Raw genomic sequence first — 19,519 nt, 5'->3', positions numbered from 1 at the left:
CTCTGCCCCTCCCCTGCTTGCACTCTCTCTCCCTCTTAAAATAAAATTTTAAAAAACATTTAAAAATAAATAATATATGTTATATAGATAGCCTGATTGTATATCTATATCTATATCTATCTATATCTATAGCTATATCTATATCTATATAGATATGTAAGTATATACGTATATATCCTGATTATATGTCAGTAATGAGTATTACTATGTTCCCTAAATTTTGTTAAGAAACCTTGATCAACACGGTCTTTGAGTGAGCTGGGGTGGATGTTTTGAGGGCAACTGGCCTGCAGCCTGCCCATCCCACCCCATCTACCGTGGAAGCCTGAGCCCACCATGCCATACAGCTTTCTCCCTTTGTCTCATAACCATGTCCACCAGTGAGAATGCTAATTCACTAGCCGCCAGCCTTAACAGATTCAAGAACAAGGGGAAAGACAGTCCAGATATGAGGCAGTGTGGAGGAGAAGTTAACGTGGGGCTGAGGCGAGGCAAGAAGGATGACGAGATACTGTAAAGGAGAGATGTAAGCTCGTTTCCTGATGACGCTACTTCACTGCAGGAAAACCACAACAACCAGGGCACTATAAATTGGTCTGTTGATGACACTGATGACATTGTCAAAAGCATAAATAGCAACCATTTGGAAATCTAGTCCTAGGCTACTCAAGCTGGAACCTGCTTTCTAGGGAAGAATAGCCCCCACAGACAACATAATCCGAGCTGGTTTGATTCCAAAATTTGTGTCTTTTTTGCCCAAAATTGACTGTAGGCCCATTCAGTTTGAATCTGCCTAGGCCCTCACTAACATTGCTTCCAGGACATCAGAAAAGACCAAGGCTGTGGTAGATGGAGGTGCTATCCCATCATTCATTTCTCTGTGGGCAACTCCTCATGCCCACATCAGTGAACAAGCTGTTTGGGCTCCAGGAAACCTCACAGGTGATGGTTCTGTTTTCTAAGACTTGGTTACCAAGGATGGCTGTTGGCTTTCCCTGCAGCTCCTAATATGTTATCTTCAGCATGTGGTTACTTACTTAGCTCTTTGGACACTTCCAAACATTTGTCACAACAAAAATCCTGCACCCCTGTTAGATGGTATTGAGCAGATTCTCCCTATCTTAGTTTGTCTTCTGCGACATGATGACCCAGAAGTAGTTATTAGCAGATAACCTGCTGGGCCATTTCCTACCTTACTGGTGACCCAAATGAATGGATTGAAATGGTTGTGCAAACAGGAGTTGTGCCACAACTGTGAAGTTTCTAGGAGCTACTGCATTGCCCACTGTGACTCCTGCACTAAGAACCACAGGAAATATCGTCACAGGGACACATGAACAGACTCAGGATGTAATAGATGCAGGAGCACTTGTTGTCTTTCCAAGTTTATTAATGAGTCCCAAAACTAATATTCAGAAGGAAGTTATGTGGACAATATCAAACATCACAGGTGGTTGTCAGGACCAGATAGAGCAGGTTGTGAATCATGGATCAGCCCCATTCTTCATTGGTGTTCTCTCTAAGGCAGATTTTAAGACACAAAAGGACCTGTATGGGCTTTGACTAACTATACAAGTGGCAGAAGCATTGAACAGATTGTAAACCTCATTCATGGTGACATAACATAACCATTGATGAACCTTTTAACTGTAACAAATACCAAAAGTGTTCTGTTTTTCTGGATGCAATTTCAAACATACTTCAGTGCCACAGACTCTGCGTCTAAAGTTCTTTCTTGTCTAGCAAAAGAGCAGGATGCAGGATCGAAAGCAAAAGATGGCTAATGTCCAGGAAAAGACAAGAGCCCCAAATAAGTGTCCTTACCCCATTTTTATCAGGATCAGAAGGCTTATAAACATGGCGATGGATATGCACAAAGGGACAATGAGTCTGTGAACATTAACTTGTGAATGTGAGGTAAAGGGGGTCTTGAGGATATTTGTGGTAGGGGGTTGGGTCAATATAACACAAAATCCGGGCACCGGACAGTTGGGAGGAAGGTTGTTTACAGTGGACATGAGGCCGCACCTCTGATTATCTTAGCCTAGGGGATGAGACAGGTAGGGGGAATAACCTCAGGGTTAATAAGGCACCTTTTCTTTTGTTAACCATCTCTTCCCTGGGCTGCTTTCCCTGCAGCACAGCGGTCCATAGTCCAATTCACCAGTTTACCTAATCTGGCCCTATTCTCCTGTGAAAGCAGGTTTTCGGCTATAGTACTAAATTGGGGGTGCTTCCACCTTGAATATCTAATCTTGTTTATTTCATATACCTATGTATTGGTCACCTTTCCACCTGTTCCTATTTTAGGACTTTGCTTCTCCCTCTCTATTCTGGGGGCTCTGTATCTCCTCTCTATGTTGGGGTGCCTTTGCACCTCCCTATTCCTGGCACCTTTGCACTTCCTTATTCTCAGGGTGCCTTTGCACCCTCCTATTCTTGGGGTGACAATCTGGTTTACCCAAACTCGGTGTGAGCATTTTATGACTTTGTATTTCTTTATGCCTTGCTAACCCATTGGTGTAAGCCTGGGGGATTCCTAAGCTTATCCCCCACACTTCAGGTTTCTGGGAAACTAGGTGAAACTGAGAAACTTAGTATAATGATTGAAAAATATGGAGGTTTGGACAAAAGTGAAGCTGTACAAAATCATGAAAATGAATCTGTGTACCAAGTTTCATGAAACTTGATTGACAAATAGTTCTCTGTAGAGGAAGAGGAAAGTCAGAATGTTGTGCCAGACACTACTTCTGAAGGCTATATGTTCCAAGTTCAAGATGGCACTCCTGGGACCTGCAACTTTTAGATTGTACTACTGAGGCATAGAATTGTTTGTTGTGTACTATGGTATGTTTGTCTTACTGTTTCTCTACTAAGAACTCTTTTTAAATACGTTTTGTTATTGCAGCACTTTCTACAAAGAAACTATACTTGAACAGTTCCAAACTGTATATACTGTATGAAGCTTCTCTTCTCAATAGGTATCTTATTTCTATATGGAATCTCATATCTTGCAGTGTCCTGTAAATAGAGATTTAATTCTATCTTTTTCTTTACCAAATGAATGAGAAGGAGAAAGAGGAGGAGAAGGATGGGGGGAGGGGAGGAAGAAGAAGAAAAAGGAGAGGAGGAAGAGGAGGAGAAGGAGAGGAAGAGAAAGAGGAAGGAGGAGGAGGAGAAGGAGAGGAAGAGGAAGGAGGAGGAAGAGGAGGAGAAGCAGAGAGAAGAAGAAGAAGAAGAAGAAGAAGAAGAAGAAGAAGAAGAGAAGAGGAAGAGGAAGCAGAAGGAGGAGGAAGAGGAGGAGGAGGAGGAAAAGAAGAAGGAAGGGAAGGAGGAGAGGGAAAAGGATGGAGGAGGTGGAGGAGGAAGGGGGAGGAAGAAGGGGAAGGAGGAGGGGGAGGGGAAAGAGAAGAAGAAATCTTGACCAAGATCACAAGACTAATAAACAATGATTCCGAAACTGAAACCTTCAGTACTCTTGATTTCTAGCACTCTGTGCCCTTGCATAGTTTCTATTTCATAATTTATATTCAGAAATGTTTATAATTTTAGTCACTGATTCTAGAAGGAGTAGTCTTGAAGAAGTTACTTTATGACTGTGAAAGATGTTTTTCTTTCCAACTAAAACTAAACAACAAGAACTGAGTGTCAGCAATCTTGTTTTAATATTCATAATTGATCAGGCACAATGGCTTGCGATCCAAAATTAAACTTCTTTTGTGGTTGTTATTGCTATTGCTTTTGTTTATTGTTGTGAAAAAAAATTTTGCCTTCCAGAAGTTACACAGCTATTCGTCTGTATGCTTTTTAAATTAAAATATAAACAGCCAAATTAATAACGCGTATCAACGTAATCAAATGAATATAACTGTTGCTGATTTGGAAATGGTTTCTGGTTTTTCTTTAGTTTTAGTTGTTTAATCCCATGTGCTGGGGCTTGCTTTTCCACATCTCTTGAAAGTGGTCTCCATAATTGTTTCATTAAAAAAAAAAGTCTCTCAAGTAGTGGATTATATGTTAATCTTCAAGCACACAACTGTTAGCATATTGTCACCATAGAGTGCTATTATCTTTGCAAAATACCTTATAATTTTGTTTATGCCTAGAAAGCAGAAAAGCAATCCAAATTCCTTCAATTTACTTCCTGCCTTAATCTGGAGGCAAAGTTAATACATGTGACTCCAAAAATTGATCTATCTTCTAAAGCCCTTGCTTCGCATTTGAATCACCTAAAAAGCTTTACCAAAATACTGTTAAGTAGGTTTCATCCCAGTCAAATTAAATCAGAATCTCTTAGCATGTGGCTTCAACACTGATATTTTTTTTTAATTCCCTAAGTGGTTATAATGTGTAATCAAGGCTGAGAACCACCACTTTAGAGGCAAATAATCATCATAGTCTGAGACTAGAAGGGAGTTTTGAGCAATGTTCACCAAAGCCTAACTATGCACATGAGAATCACCCCTGGGGCTTTTGCAAGGTACAGAATCCCAAGGCCCCACTGAATCAGAATTTCCAGTGGCACGGCCCCAAATGAGCCTTACCCATGATGGAGTTGGAGGACCACTGCCTTGGACCTTTTTAAAACTAACTTTCTAACACATGAGAGAATCTGGCTGAACATTTTAACCTAAATAACACCCTCTTTTTAGCTACTCTCGTTGAAATTTCTTCATAGCCCTTTCCTATACGATACAGCATTTCTTTTAAAAACTAGAGTGTGTCGAGGGAGCCTGGGTGGCTCAGTCGGTTAAGCGTCGGACTCTTGGTGGCTCAGGTCATGATCTCATGGTTAGTGAGCGCTAGTCCTGCATCAGGTGCTGCGCTGACAGTGGGGAGCCTGCTTGGGATTTCCTCTCTCTTTCTCTCTCTCTCTTTCTCTTTCTCTCTGCCCCTCCTCACTTCTCTCTGTCTCTTAAAGTAAATAAATAAACTTAAAAAATTAAAAACTAGAGTGTGTCATAATGAAATATGTCAGCTGCTAGGAGCTGGAACACCTGAGTTCAGGGTCCTTGCTGCAGTACTTACTAGTTGTATTAACATGGGCAAATCACATTATCTTTCTCATTTATTATCTAAACTTAAGTCACAGGATTGTAATGATCAAAGGAGTGAATATCAAATTTCCAAACTTGACTGATCATCAAAATCTTCTGGAGTATGTGAGAATATTATATAAATTCCTTGGTCCAGTTCTAGGAGATTTTGTTCCTCTATATATGGAGAATGGTTGAACATAAATAAATTCTCTCGCTCTTTATTTAATTTTATTTAAATCCAAGCTAGTTAACATACAGTGCAGTAATGGTTTCAGGAATAGAACCCAGTGATTCATCACTTCCACATAACATCCCATGCTTATTCCAGCAAATGCCCTCCTTAATGCCCATCACTCATTTAGCCCATCCCGCCCCCACCTCCCCTCCAGCACTCTTCAGTTTGTTGTCTGTATTTAAGAGCCTTTTATGGTTTTCTTCCCTCTCTGTTTTTATCTTATTTTTCTGGACCTTCCCCTGTGTTCATCTGTTTTGTTCTTAAATTCCACATATGAGTGAAATTATATGATATTTATCTTTCTCTGACTGCCTTATTTTGCTTAGTAATTTCCCTTTTGAAGATTTGCAAGTTTGATAACTGGCCAGTTGTTCTGTGTTAATGTGCACTGGAGAGAGTGAGACCCGCTGTCAGCATCAGGGATATGGATATTCAATTTGCAGCCATGCACATGACCCCTCAGGCAGCTCTCCAGTAACACAGATCACTCACATCTCAGCAGGTGCTATTTCTAGAAGAGCAGCTCTCAGATAATTTGATGTAGGAGGTGGGAAGATTTATGGCATAGTCACTTTCTGATGTGTATCTAGAACTAAGGAGTTACCCAGGGTCTTTGTTCACTTATTAGTTTGTTGTCTGCCTTTTTCTCTCACCTAAAAAGAGACAATACAAAACAAAGGAAAAGCATAGGGTTTGAAATCAGATCTCAGTTTGAGCAGAGGTCTGCTTTTGTTGTTACATGACCCTGGTGTCACTACTTTGACATTTATGGGTCTCAGGTTCCTCTCCTGTCAAATGCAGATTATATTCCTGCCTTATCTGCCTCACTGGAACTTAGTGGGAAATAAATAAAATAATATATATTAGCATTTCAGGCATGTAAACATTTTACATGAGATTTATCTAACGGATTGTGGGCTCCTAGAACTTTTTCTTTGATTTCTTCATTTACTCATTCACTTATTCATTTGTTTACTTGTTCACTTAAATATTTGCTGAAAGTCTAGTATGTGCCAAGAATTATCCTAGGACATAGGGATATAGGAACACACAACAGTAGATGAAAGGCAGATGTGGTTGATGTTAGGATGCTTGGCACCGTGTTGTGGGCTTTAACTGAATAATTACACAAATAATTATTAAACTAGAGTCAAAATAAGCACTATATAGGAGAAACTCGGGCTAATGAGGAGATATAAAGAGGAGGCTACTCCAGTGTCACCCCATTACCAATGAGCAGTCATATTTATGTTGACATTAGGTTGAATTGTGAGTAGGACAGGCAAGCAGTGATGAGAGTGATCCTGGCAGAGGAAACAGTCTGTGCAAAGGTCCCGAGGAAGGTAAGTGGGCAATAGTGTCTGAGGAACTGAATGAGTAATTAATGATTGCAATGAGCAGGTGGTATGGGATCCATGAAAATGAGGCCAGGAGGTACCAATGGGCCAGGGATATTTAGGTCATGTCTAGGCTCCTATTTTGATCATCTTTAATAGCAATGGATCCCTTCAATTAGCAAGATTAAACAAGGAATGAAAGAATTGGATTAGCCCCTTAAATACATACTCCAGTTGCTGTATGATTCATGTCTTGTAATACTTGAATATTCGGACACCAGGCAGAAGGAGGGGAAAATTAGAGAGAACTCTACCCTCTACTAAGATGGAATAAGAAGGAAGAAACTAGATGGATTCAGAGATGTATTCAGGCAGTGAATGATTCCTCTACGTTTTGCATTCTTATGGCTTAGTAGAGCGTCTGGCACATAGTCATTATTAGCATGCCTGTTTGGGCTTTGGGGTGGTTTGCTTTTTTTTTTTTTTTTTTTTTTTTTTGGCTTTTTTGATTTTTGTTTTTTGGTGGTGAGAACCCTTGATGTCTACCCTCAAAAAAGTATTAAGTGCACAGCAGTTAATTGTTCACTGGAGGCACTCTGCCATGAAGCAGAGCATTAGAATCTATTCATCTTGCATAACTGAAAAAATGTTTAAAGCTAGTTATGATGCCTTCATTACCTGAACCTTCTCCACAAACACACTCTGATGTATGACTCTTTCTATCCTTCTTGGCTTGTAAGGGTTTCTGTACTCCTCATGTTTCTACTTACATTTCAGACCCCTCTGGGTTTGTTACTTTACCTTAATACCTTGTATTTATGGACCATGAAAGTGGCAATAAATTTTTACAGTGGCTTGACTGGTGCAGAGCCCAGTGAATAATGTGACCACAGCAGATCAGTTTGTCCACACAAAGGCCCACATCCCAGGAAACCCTTAAGTCCTGGGAAAACCCAGATGGTTGGTCAACCTAATTTAATCTTAGGCTTTAAAATAAGTCTTCAGCATCTACACCCTTTTCTATTATGATCCACTCTTGCAGGGACATGAATGTTACCGAGGTTGGCTTTTATTTAAACACTTTGTAAAGCACTTTCACATGCACATTTCACTGCTTCTTAAAATTCCTTTGTGAGGCATGATTTAGTACTCAAGTTTTAAGGGTGAGAAAAAATGAGAATCAGAGATGTTCAAGGATTTGCTTATGTTCACTTGACTTTAAGAATGTGAAAGCCACATAGTTTTACCTTCCTTCATCTATTTATTTTTCATTTTTTTAATTTTTTTTAGAGAGGGTGAGAAAGAGAGAAAGAAAATCTCAAGCAGGCTCCACACTCAGCATGGGGCCCAGTGAGGGGCTTGATCCCACAACCCTGGGATCATGACTTAAGCCAAAATCAAGAGTCAGACACTCAACCAAGTGAGCCACCCAGGCACCTCAATCTATTTAAATATACTATGACAGGGGCGCCTGGGTGGCTCAGTCGGTTGAGCAGCCGACTTCAGCTCAGGTCACGATCTCACCGACTGTGAGTTTGAGCCCCGCATCGGGCTCTGATGGCTCAGAGCCTGGAGCCTGCTTCCGGTTCTGTGTCTCCCTCTCTCTCTGCCCCTTCCCCGTTCATGCTCTGTCTCTCTCTGTCTCAAAAATAAATAAACGTTAAAAAAAATTAAATATATTATGACAGAGTGGGCAGAAAATATATTCAGATAATAATTTATGTCTTATTTTCTTTCCTTTTGCTCCAAATGGGTAGGCGGGCCTTACTCACAAGGACATTATAGGTGCCAAAGCAGAAGCTGTCTGAACAAAACTCTTTTGGGAAAACCCACATTCATTTATTCATTGATTTGCTCCGTTCAGAAATGTATTTTTCAGTACCTGCTTTGAGAAGGCCTCTTCTAGAATGGAATGGAAAGAGCTGGGAAAAAAGGAATAAGCAAACCAGTACTGAAAAGAACATTCAGCATGCTGAATCCTATGCAGAGAGTAGAAATAAAGAAAAGTCATAGCCAAAGACCATGAGGGTATGTTAGGTTAGGTGGTTGGAGAAGGCCTTTGGAAACAATGACATTCAAGCTGGTATATAAATAACAAGATGGAGGCCACTCTTCCAACCAAGAGTAGGGGAAGAGCTTTTGTGGAGAAGGGAATCATAGTGCAAACTTCCTGGGCCAGGAATGAACTACTGTGTTTGAGGAACAGAAGTTCAGGAACTCTGAAACATAATGGACAAGAGTTAGAGTGACTTAAAGATGAAGACACAAAAGGGGACAAGGACAAGATCACAGAGGGTCATGAAGCCAGGGTAACACACAGGATTTTCTCCTAAGCATGATAAGCCTTAAGGGTTTTAAGCAAGGGAGAGACATAGTCTGACTTATGTCACTTTCAATACAGAGTAGAGGGCCAGTCAGGGAAAAGAGGTGATTATAGTAGTCAAGGAAAGAGGGGGAAGAAATGGATACATTAGGTTCTGGTCTTAGAAGTAATGTTGACAAACTTGCTGATACACTAGATATGAGCAAGGGTTGAAGAGCCAGGGCAAAAAGAAACATCATGTTCTGGGCATGAGAAACTCAAACCTCAAGGTTGGGAGGGGAATGGGGAAGATGGCAAGATGTCTGGGAAAAACTAGTGGGAGGATTAATGAAACATTTTATTTTGCCCAAGTTAGGTTTAAGAGATCTAACAGACATAGAGATATCTAAGAAGCAGTTTGCATATAGAAGTCATTGAGATTTGACCAGATGTCCTGGATGATGAGTGCAGGCAGAAGAGGTATATTTGAGGAAAGAGAGGTTTGGACTCTCTAGAAAGAGGAGTATATTACTCCAAATCTAGGGAGGGAACATAGCTCTGCAATACTTGCAAATAGTTAAGGATCTGAGCCCCAGACCCACACCTTTGCAGCACATTGGCAGTGTGGGGTAACAGGCACTTTTTGTATCTAGGAAGGCTGAACCTCAGTTTCAAGGGCTCTCCACCCTAAAAAATATCTTCACACTCATTAAGGGGGATGAAACCAGAGAGATTCTAAACCTCAGGCAGTCCTGTGGACCTAGAAAAGGAGCCTCTCAGAGATAATTTATGTAGATCAAAGAAAGAATCAGGGGACATTCTCCAATGTTCTCAGGAGGAAGGAAGAGAAAGAAAGAAGAGAGAAAGAAAGAAAGAAAGAAAGAAAGAAAGAAAGAAAGAAAGAAAGAAATAGAGAGAAAGAAAAAAGAAAAAGAAAGAAAGAAATGAAGAAAGAAAGAAAGAGAAAGAAAGAGAAAAAAAGAAAAAGAAAGAAAGGGAGGAAGGCAGGAAGAAAGGAAGGAAGAAAGAAAGTTTGGACAAAAGGACATTAGCACCTCATAAGCGCCAAATGGGGTCAAAGGCAGCCCTTAAGAGTCAGCAATGCCAGTGAGTTCCAATAAAAACCTACAACCCTTGGCATGTCAGTGATAGCAGAAGTACCAGGCAACAGGGAGGGTCAGGGCACAGCACCTTCATGACCAAAAGCCATCTCCTCCACACGGAGGTCTCATAAGCCACATCCTTATTCTTACCTCGTAAAACAAGCTGCAAAGGATGAAATAATCTAGGTGACTGAGTAGTTGGTTCTTTTTTTTTTCTATTATTCTTAGAATACGTGATACCTTAGAGACTATTAACATGTCTCATACACACCAAATTTTAAAGTAAATATAGCTAAAATATAATTTTCCTCTAACCAGCAGATGGGAGTCTGGAGAACGACAATTTCTCTGCACATCTGAGGTATAGCATGAGTGAATTTTATGATGCTGCAACATGAATAAAGTATATAGAGTGAGAGGAAAACTGTGAACTAAACCGAGAAAGGCATACATTTAAGAAGCAGGTGGAGAAAGAATAAAATAACAAATAGAGAGCTAATAGCACATTTTTTAGTCTTCCAAAAAAATAAAAATTATCTTAAGAAGGAACAAAATTACTATTATGTCCTCCATAACATGGAAGCTGAAGCTTCATTAAGAAAATTTCTGATCATTTCATTAGTGTGATGACCTTAACCAGTGTGTTGTTCTTTCCATGAAAAGTGTAAATTGGTCATTTAAGGAAGAGTTTTCAATTGGGTGGACAGCGGGATGCCTGAGTTCCAGGCTGCACACCGAGCATGGAGCCTTCTTAGGATTCTCTCTCTCTCCATCTGCCCTTCCCCCCCCTCATCCTGCGCTCGCTCTCTCTCTCTCTCTCTCTCTCAAAACAAAAGCAAATACAAATCAATTGAGTGTACAAGCTAAGCCTAAAAGGAAAAAAATAGTGGCCTGAACTAAAAACTACAAGGTCAGAGAGTAATTCCACAATCTGACTCTCCGAAGAGATGGCTGGCATCTCAAAGTAGGCTTTGTAGCCTCCATTTCACCCTGACTCCTACGATCTTTCATTCTCATTGTTGGGCACATTGGCAAAACAAAACAAAACAAAACACCCAGATATTTGTAACCAAATTTGAAAAATCCATCCTTGAAACTTCCTTTACTCATTGAGGTACAGCACACAGAGAAGACACATGATCACAAACAGCAACAATTGAAATTTGGTGAAATATGAATTAGGTCTAGTTTTGTTTTAAAACGGTCCTTAAGAGATGATTTCTCTTTATGAGAATACAAAGTCTTGACAGTTTAAAAGTTTTTTTCTCACAAATCATGTATTTATTTGTATAACTATTAGGTTATTAGTTCTATGGAATATAGACATGATGACACCTCACAGGAAAATAAATTCAACTTCTTTGCCATTATTCTGTCAGGTTCAGACTGTATATGGGGGCATGGAAACAAGAACACCCTATCTAGGGGCACCTGGGTGGCTCAGTCGGTTGGGTGTTCGACTTCGGCTCAAGTCATGATCTTACGGTCTGTGAGTTCGAGCCCCGCATTGGGCTCTGTGCTGTCAGTTCGGAGCCTGGAGCCTGCCTAGGATTCTGTGTCTCCCTCTCTCTCTGCCCCTCTCCCGCTCACACTCTGTCTCTCTCTATCAAAAAATGAATAAACGCTAAAAAAAAAATAATTAAAAACAAAAGAACACCCTATCTAAAATCTCCTTTATTTAAAATTTCCAGTTTGGTTTCTGCTAGTGTATAGATAGGCAGACAAAGTAGGGCTCAAAAAATAACCATGTTCCTCAGATAAAAAATTGACTGTGTATTCTTCCTGGAAGTATTCATTCCAGAGAGGCCATTGACAGGTCCATGTAGCTCTCCAACCAAGAAAGCATTTACTCGGTATCTTCTCTCTCTGCCACCCATGACCTTTAAGGCTCTTAGCAGAAGAAAGCCACTTGTGATCAGATGCCTGCTAGGCCTTTTCTTCCTCTTCTATCCCTCTGTCTTTGCTAGCTTTGTGAATACACACTCGCATTTCCTCTCTCACACTTCCCCCACACTCTTCATGATCAAGTTAACAATCTTTTCTTTAAGGATTTTGGTTAATATTTGAGGAAACCATAAAATAGAAAATGGCTCAGAAAAAAATTATGGACAGACTGGTCACAGAGAAAAAGATGTACATGGCATTTCAACACTTCAAGAGATAGTCATACCCATTCATGTTGAAATAAGCACACAGTGGGAAATATCAAAAAGTTGATTAACACCTTGTGATGAAAAGGATGTAGGGAACAGGTGTTGCTGATAGAAATCTAAATAGGCACAGCCTTAGTTGAAGATAATTTGGCAATTCCTATCAAAATATAAAATGCACCTATCTTTTGGGCATGTGCCCAAAATAACATGTGCAAGGTTGTTCGTAGCGACATGTTTGCAATTGCTAAATACTGGTAAGGACTTGAATCAGGTTGTCACTAAATGACTGATTTTACATGTACCTAATGCAATGCCGTGAAGCTATATTTTAAAATATGATCCATCCCCCTATATATGTTGAGATGAATGTATTTCCCAAATACACTGTTAAGTGAAGGTAACATGTTCTTTAAATCTCATTTTAAATTGATGTTCTATCAATCTCATTTTAAAAGGAAAAAATATAAACATTGAATATTCTGTGAAAGACTCTGGGAACAATAGTTGCCTATGGAGGTGGGGTAAGGATCTGGGGGTTGAGAAATTCGTGGAAAGGATGGTTTGTTTGTGTGTTTTTTTTTTTCAAAGTATTTTCTTTTTGCGCTCCTTTAAGTATTTATTGTGTGCAGGTAATAGCTATTAAAATTAATAATTGATGTAGGAAGATATAAAGAGCACTAAACTATATGCTAAGAAATTTAGTTTTTACCTGAAGGTGGTGGGGGCCTCTTTTTTTTTAATTTTTTTTTAATGTTTATTTATTTTTGAGACAGAGAGAGACAGAGCATGAACGGGGGAGGGTCAGAGAGATAGAGGGAGACACAGAATCTGAAACAGGCTCCAGGCTTTGAGCTGTCAGCACAGAGCCCCACGTGGGGCTCGAACTCAGGGACCGTGAGATCATGACCTGAGCGGAAGTCGGACGCCCAACTGACTGAGCCACCCAGGCACCCCAGTGGGGAACTCTTAAATCGTCCACAGAAAGGGGATAGCATGATGAGGTTTATAGAACCTGACAACATCATGCTGACAACATCATACTTAAATGCATCACTAGCATTCGGGGTACAGGGACCACTTAGAACAGTGATTCCCCACCTTCATTGCACATTAGAATGCCTGAACTGCATCTTCATACATCCTAATGTAATGGTCTGAGGTGTGGTCAGGGCATCAGGGATTTTAAAATCTCCCTAATTGATTACAGTGTATAGCCAAGATTGAGAACTACTGACATAGAAAGTTGTTTAAGTAATTAGGTAGTCCCTAATAAAGAGGACTTTGTTAAATAATGCCACAGGGAATGGAAAAGAAAAGATAAATTCTAGAGCTATGAAGATAATAAATCTTCAGAACTCATCGATCATTTGGATTTAGGGTGCAAAAGAAAGGGAGGCTTCAAAGATGGGGGCAAATAGGCAATGTCAGTTAGATGCTCATGAGATATGCAAGTGGAGTGATACAGGAGAAACTGACTATATGGGTCCAAGGGTTGGAAAATGAGCATATAGGAAATTTGGACATTGTAATTAGCAGCAAAGGCTGTCGTGTGAAACTGTAAGAACGAATATGGTATTTGAAAAGTTCCAAAAATAGAATTATAAACAGATGGAACAGAAAAAAGAAGATAAACATTCAAATAAATAATGAAGTAAAAAAAATGGCCAGAGAGATGGGAGTAAAAAAAAAACAGAAAACAAGTGGTGTTAATAGATCAACAAGAGGGTGGCTTCAAGGAAAGAATTATTAACAGGCTTAATTGCTATCGGAAAACTAAGACTAGGAAAGACTTTTATTGGTTTAGCAACTGGAATCTGACCTTGGTGAGAGCAATGTCCATGGTGTGTAGGCAGAATATTGTGTGGGTTACAGTGGGGTCCTTGGAGTGTTTAGACAGATACCAGGCTACAACAGAAAAGTAGGACTGACAGGAGGTGAGAAGTGTAAAGAGCAGGTATTTCTTTCTAGAAGATGGCATCTTTCTAGAAGATGGCTGCAAAGAATAGGGGATTGATAATAATTTGATTACTTTTCAAGATTGGGCAAACAAGCATATTTCTACCCTAAAAGGAAAGATTCATTATGTAATGAAGCTGATGAGAAACAATGAAGAAATTGATGAGGAAATTTCCCCAAGGAAGCTGAAGAAGATGGGACCCAGATCTTAGGTAGCAGATTTTGCCTTGAGCAGGAAGACTGGCATCTCTTCTTTTGAGGTTGAAGGACAGATGATTTCAAAACAGCAAGGATGGAGAGAAGTTTGTTGGAGTTGGAAAAGGGAAGTTCCCCCCCTCTTTTGTAGCTTCTATTCCTCTATGAAACAGAAGACGTTGGCTGCAGAGAGCAAAGGAAATGTGTTAAAGGAAATGAAAGTTTAAGTTCAAAATTAAGCCGGGGTTGGGAGGAGGATAGGAAGAAAAACCGACCAAGATCATGCAGAGGAACTTTCATAAAGGAGTAAAAACACTACTTCTATGGAAAGCCCGCCAGGAATTTCTGTTAGCTCACCATAGACTGAGTACTCATCTAGAAGTGGATGGCATAAGCAGTAGGAATTGCAGACACAAATCTGAGTCGCGAGAAACTTGAAATGCAGTTAGTAGGACACTCGGACCTGAGGAATCTCCAGGGCCACTAACATAGCAATAGGCGGCTGTAAAGTAAAGTAAACCCCCAAGAAGAGTAACAGTTGTAAGAAGAGCAAGAAATGCATGATCGGGCAAAGGTCAAAGACAGATGGAAGAAAGTGTTATGGAGAACATGATTGACTTGGATAAACTGGCAGCACGGAGGAAAGAAATAAGGAAAGGATCCTAGATTTGGAAAATAATGTTGAAGACTGTGAACTCCGGGAGAAAGTGTTCGCCACGGTGGATCTGGGGTCACAGCAGAACCTCAACAAAGATTTGTTGAATTAACAACAAAACAAAACAAAACAAAACAAAAAAACTGCAAGGCATGTAGAATATGTGAACGAGGGGAGCTCCTGAAAGATTGGCTTCCATTCCATGTAGTGATAATGAGATCAATGGGGAGGTGGCTCTGGGGTTCAAGAAGAGCTATAATTTCTTGGATTGGTAAGAAGAGGCTGTTCTAAGTGAGCTGGAGCTGTGTGTCAATGGTCAATAAACTACTTCCTCTTTTCCTTACAAAGGAATAGGTCTAAAAGAGCAGCTCCTCTTAAATTCTCTCGAGGAATGCAGAAACCTCTGCCTAACCCCCCCCCCCCCCCATCCCCCCCCCCCCCCCCCCCCCCGGCCCCATAGGCAGCGTCTCACTCTTTGCTTGCTTCTGGTACCCAAATGTGAGCTACATTTTGATCAATCTGCCCTGCTGCTCAGGATGAGAGGCAGCCTTGTTAAACCACCAGGGCTCTTCGTCTGCCCACCACCTGGCTCTTTGCCCAGTGGGATCCCCATGGAAGCACTGAGAAGCTGTGCATATTTAGGGAAAAGAAGTTTGTGAAGCTATATATTTTTTTCTCCCTCTGTAATCTATCCTCTCTACCCTAACCCCTCACACATACTTCCTCCTGCTTTTTTGGCGGGGAAGGGGGGTGGATACTCTTTATATGGCTTTTTTTTATTAAAATTGCTATTTTTTAAAAAAAGGGAAGGACATTTGACTTCTTGCCCAACTTCCTGTACTGAATTCTTTAGAAGTGGCTAAAAATAACATTGGGGGGAAATGCTAAAATAAAAACTCTCTCACCTCCCAGCATGAGAGTTGAGGTTTATTTTCTACTTTTAAAGTTATTTCAACTGACATATATTTTGTATGCCTGCAATAAACAACGTTCTACCGGCATAGAATGTACTATACTCAGCATCCTATAATTAAGCATTTCTAAAATTTGCATGAAGATGTCATCTTAAATACCACAAAGAGATGCTGAGTTTCTTGCATAAAATATAAAACAGCTCATTAACATTTGCATGAAGAACAAAATAACACCTCCACGTTTTAAGAGCAAAATATTCTTTTCTTTTAAATCTTCAATTTATATATTGCTTTTCCTCCTAAGTACCTTGATTAATATTTTTCTGGCTTGAAGAAAAGGTGTTAAAATTACCTTCAAGTAATGCAGACATTGCAAGCTGCTCAGTGTGACAGTAACAAATGGAATCTTCCTTCCATGTTGCAAACTGTCCTCAGAATCAACACTATTCAGTACATTTGGTTACTGATGGGAAAAGCATGTAGGCGGTCACTGCAAATCATGTTGCAAAAACAAATTTTCTGCCCTCCACTCCCTTGCTTCCTGTAGCTCTGCTTTCCTGCCCTCAGCATGTTTGCAAATATATGTCAAGACTGTGGCATAATAAACCTGCTTGAAAATAATGTAGAAATGGAGGAATTAAGTATGGATGATAATTAATGAAAATATCCTTGTAGTTGGGCTATGTTTCTATTTTAACACTAGAGTCATTCAATATAAAAAAGTTGTGCTTGAATTTACTTGAAATAAATGGAGTTGAATTTACTTAGCAATTTTAACTTTTCTTTAATTTCATTTATGTAAGTGATTTGTTTTATTCTCTGCTCAGATAAAATTAGTAGATGAGAGGAATTTTTTCTTTCTTCTGTAAACGTTGCTCAGTTTAGTTTGAAACTAAAATATGGACCAATGGCATTAATGCCAATATTTTGTAAGGAATGCTAGGAGCAGCATTTTCCTTTGCTACATTTTGCACTTACACATTGTAGTACAGAGGCAGGAGCTGGCTTCGGAAGGGCAGGGGGTTTCCAAGGATGGACAGAACTCAGATTGGGATTTATTGTGCAACACAAGGAAAATACCAAGGGAGAAGGGATGGTTGAGAAACAGATGTAGGATGATGATGAATATAAGATTTGCCCAAGGAGAATATGTGTAAATAGCAGGGGCATTGCCAAATGTTGAACTGAATAAAAGGCCCAAAATTAAAGATGCAAATTATAATTTTGTAAAAAAAAAAAAAAAAATCAATGTTCGTGCCAACAGGAGGACCTTGGCACTGGTGTACCTTTCCCTCTAATAATTAAAGCCAATCTGCTTATGAAGCTGCTCTTCCCTGGATCTTTCAAGTAGCACATCAAACGAGCTAACTACAGCATACTAATGATGCATTATTACTCAACAGCCGTAATCACTCAGGGACTGAAAAAGGTCTAGAAGCGGATTCAACATAATTAAAGGACTAAAAGGAGCCAGGGCAATGAACAGACTGTTCTGGACTCTATTTTGCCACCAGGTAGAAATGTTGATACAGAATATAGTCTCCCAGCATTATCAATTTCCTTGTTCAAGACAGGAAAATACATCACAGTAATTCACATGCTGAAAAATTACCACAGAGGCATCTATAGAACTTTTAAAATACCCAAGTCCTAACCATACTCTTATACTGTCCACAGACGTAAAGGAGAGGTGACAAAATTTTAACACCTGCAGTTAACAGCGATTCTATTGTAGCAGAATTTACTCATTGGTCACTGTAGCCTTTCTCTAAAAATATGGTATGTACCCAGAATCTTTTTCAAGCAACTCTTCGGGAACCACAACTGATTCACCTGAGTTGGTTCATGACATATACCATGGTTTAGGATAAACCTTATGTGCTAACACAATAATTAGACCAGGTCTTCATGGTCAAAATGAAACAGTGTAGGTCTGCTAAAGCCACAAAGCCCAGTAATCCTGAGTTATTCGTTTATTGGCTTACAGATATTTATTGAACTCTTTCAACATTCCTGTTGCCATTAGATTCTGAATAAAACAGTAAATAAAATTCAATTTCTGCCAACAAGGAACCTAAAGTTTAATGGATTCATTCCCAGATTTCCAAACTAAGAGACAGGTAAGGGAGAATGGTTAGCAATTTTCCAAATAGGAAATTTGTCTTTCACCCTCACAGTGGTCCTGGAACCATACAAACAAAGCATTAGGCTTTTCTACCTAAGCAATTGTCTCCATGATGCAGCATATGCTTTCCCTTGTTCACTAGTTAAGCACTGAAAAGTATAAACATAATTTATACCAATAAATAAAACAAATGTATAGCAACAAAATACTGGGTACATTGCAGTGCAATAGGAAAACCACAGGTTTGGAACCAAAACAACCAGGGTTTGACCCCTGCTTCTCTACCAATTAACTGGATTACCTTTGAACTCCGTTCTTTGAGTTTCGACCACCTCAATTCAAAACTGATCTGTAAATTAATACCTATGTCTACTCCAAGTATTAAATTAAATAACACAAAATAAGCTCCTGACATATAACAAATGCTCATAAAGTTGTGATGTCATGTGGCGTCCAGCACGGATCACATCCGCTACGAATATTGTCGTGGGAGAAGCTAAAATGAAAACGAAGTAGCATTGACCCTCAAGGTATTATTCTCTAAAATATACCAACACACAGTATAAGAGGTATTTAGAGTGACCTAGCCATTTATTTATTAGCAGATGGCCACACTTGGTCACTGGAGTAGCACAAAGGAAATGAGTAATGATTCTTCAGAAATCTTTTACTACAAGAGGCGGGGGGAAAAAAAACCTAACATTGCTTCTCCCAGAGAATCAGCTTCTCCCAGAGAATCAGCTTCTCCAGACTTCCTCATGTGCTACTTGATCTTTAATTTATGGAGTCAACAGAAGCCCTGTCTTCAGCAGCACAGATGCTGGGCAAATAGCTAGGGCATTGATTTTGGTATTTGGCCAAACCGATGGCATCATTATGTTGACTGAAGATCACTGTCTCTAATAAAAATGCTTTATGTGGAAACTCAGGGAAGGAAGAGGACTGGCTTACTGTAGAAAAAGAAAGAAAGAGATGCACTTAAGAAGTGGTATTTTCTCTCGGGCCACTTGCCCTCTGTGTTTAAGCATTGTGTAGTGATTTTTTAGTGTTCATTTTCTGCTGTTTATTTTTTTTTTACGTTAATGCCGTCAAACATTGGGCAAGAGAAGTATAAATATAATTTCGTTTTTCATGTCAGTACATATTTGCAATATAGCAGTTATAATATTTAATTAAAATTGATGTCAAACATGCACACTTTTTAACTGATTCTTTTACTGAAACTAACAATTTTAGCCAAAAAATGATATCTATTCAGAAAAACTTAAAGAGTTAAAAGAAAGTTACTTGTCTTGGTTTCCCCCTAAAAGCTAAATCCAGACATATAACCACAACATGAAAAAATCATTAATAGTTATTTTCAGAGCATTAAAGGTATTAACACAATCAAGTGTACATTAGTGATAGAAAAAAATACAATTGCAAGAAACTCAAATAACTTGCAAATTGCAAATAAACTTTAATTTATGAAAGATTATAGTATGAAAGAATACGTACTTCAACAA

At 39.4% G+C, this 19,519-nt stretch overlaps 1 pseudogene; it reads left to right on the top strand.

Moving 5' to 3' along the window:
• The first annotated feature begins 370 nt into the window (after positions 1–370).
• LOC112854634 (importin subunit alpha-1-like) lies at positions 371–2,806 on the top strand (annotated as a pseudogene).
• The last annotated feature ends 16,713 nt before the right edge of the window (positions 2,807–19,519 follow it).

The sequence above is a fragment of the Puma concolor genome, chromosome D2 (assembly GCF_028749965.1).
Source record: "Puma concolor isolate L17-30 chromosome D2, mPumCon1.1.hap2, whole genome shotgun sequence".
In the NCBI taxonomy this organism is placed as follows: Eukaryota; Metazoa; Chordata; class Mammalia; order Carnivora; family Felidae; genus Puma; species Puma concolor.
Note: the sequence above shows the minus strand (reverse complement) of the source record. Positions and strands in the feature narration are given on the sequence as shown.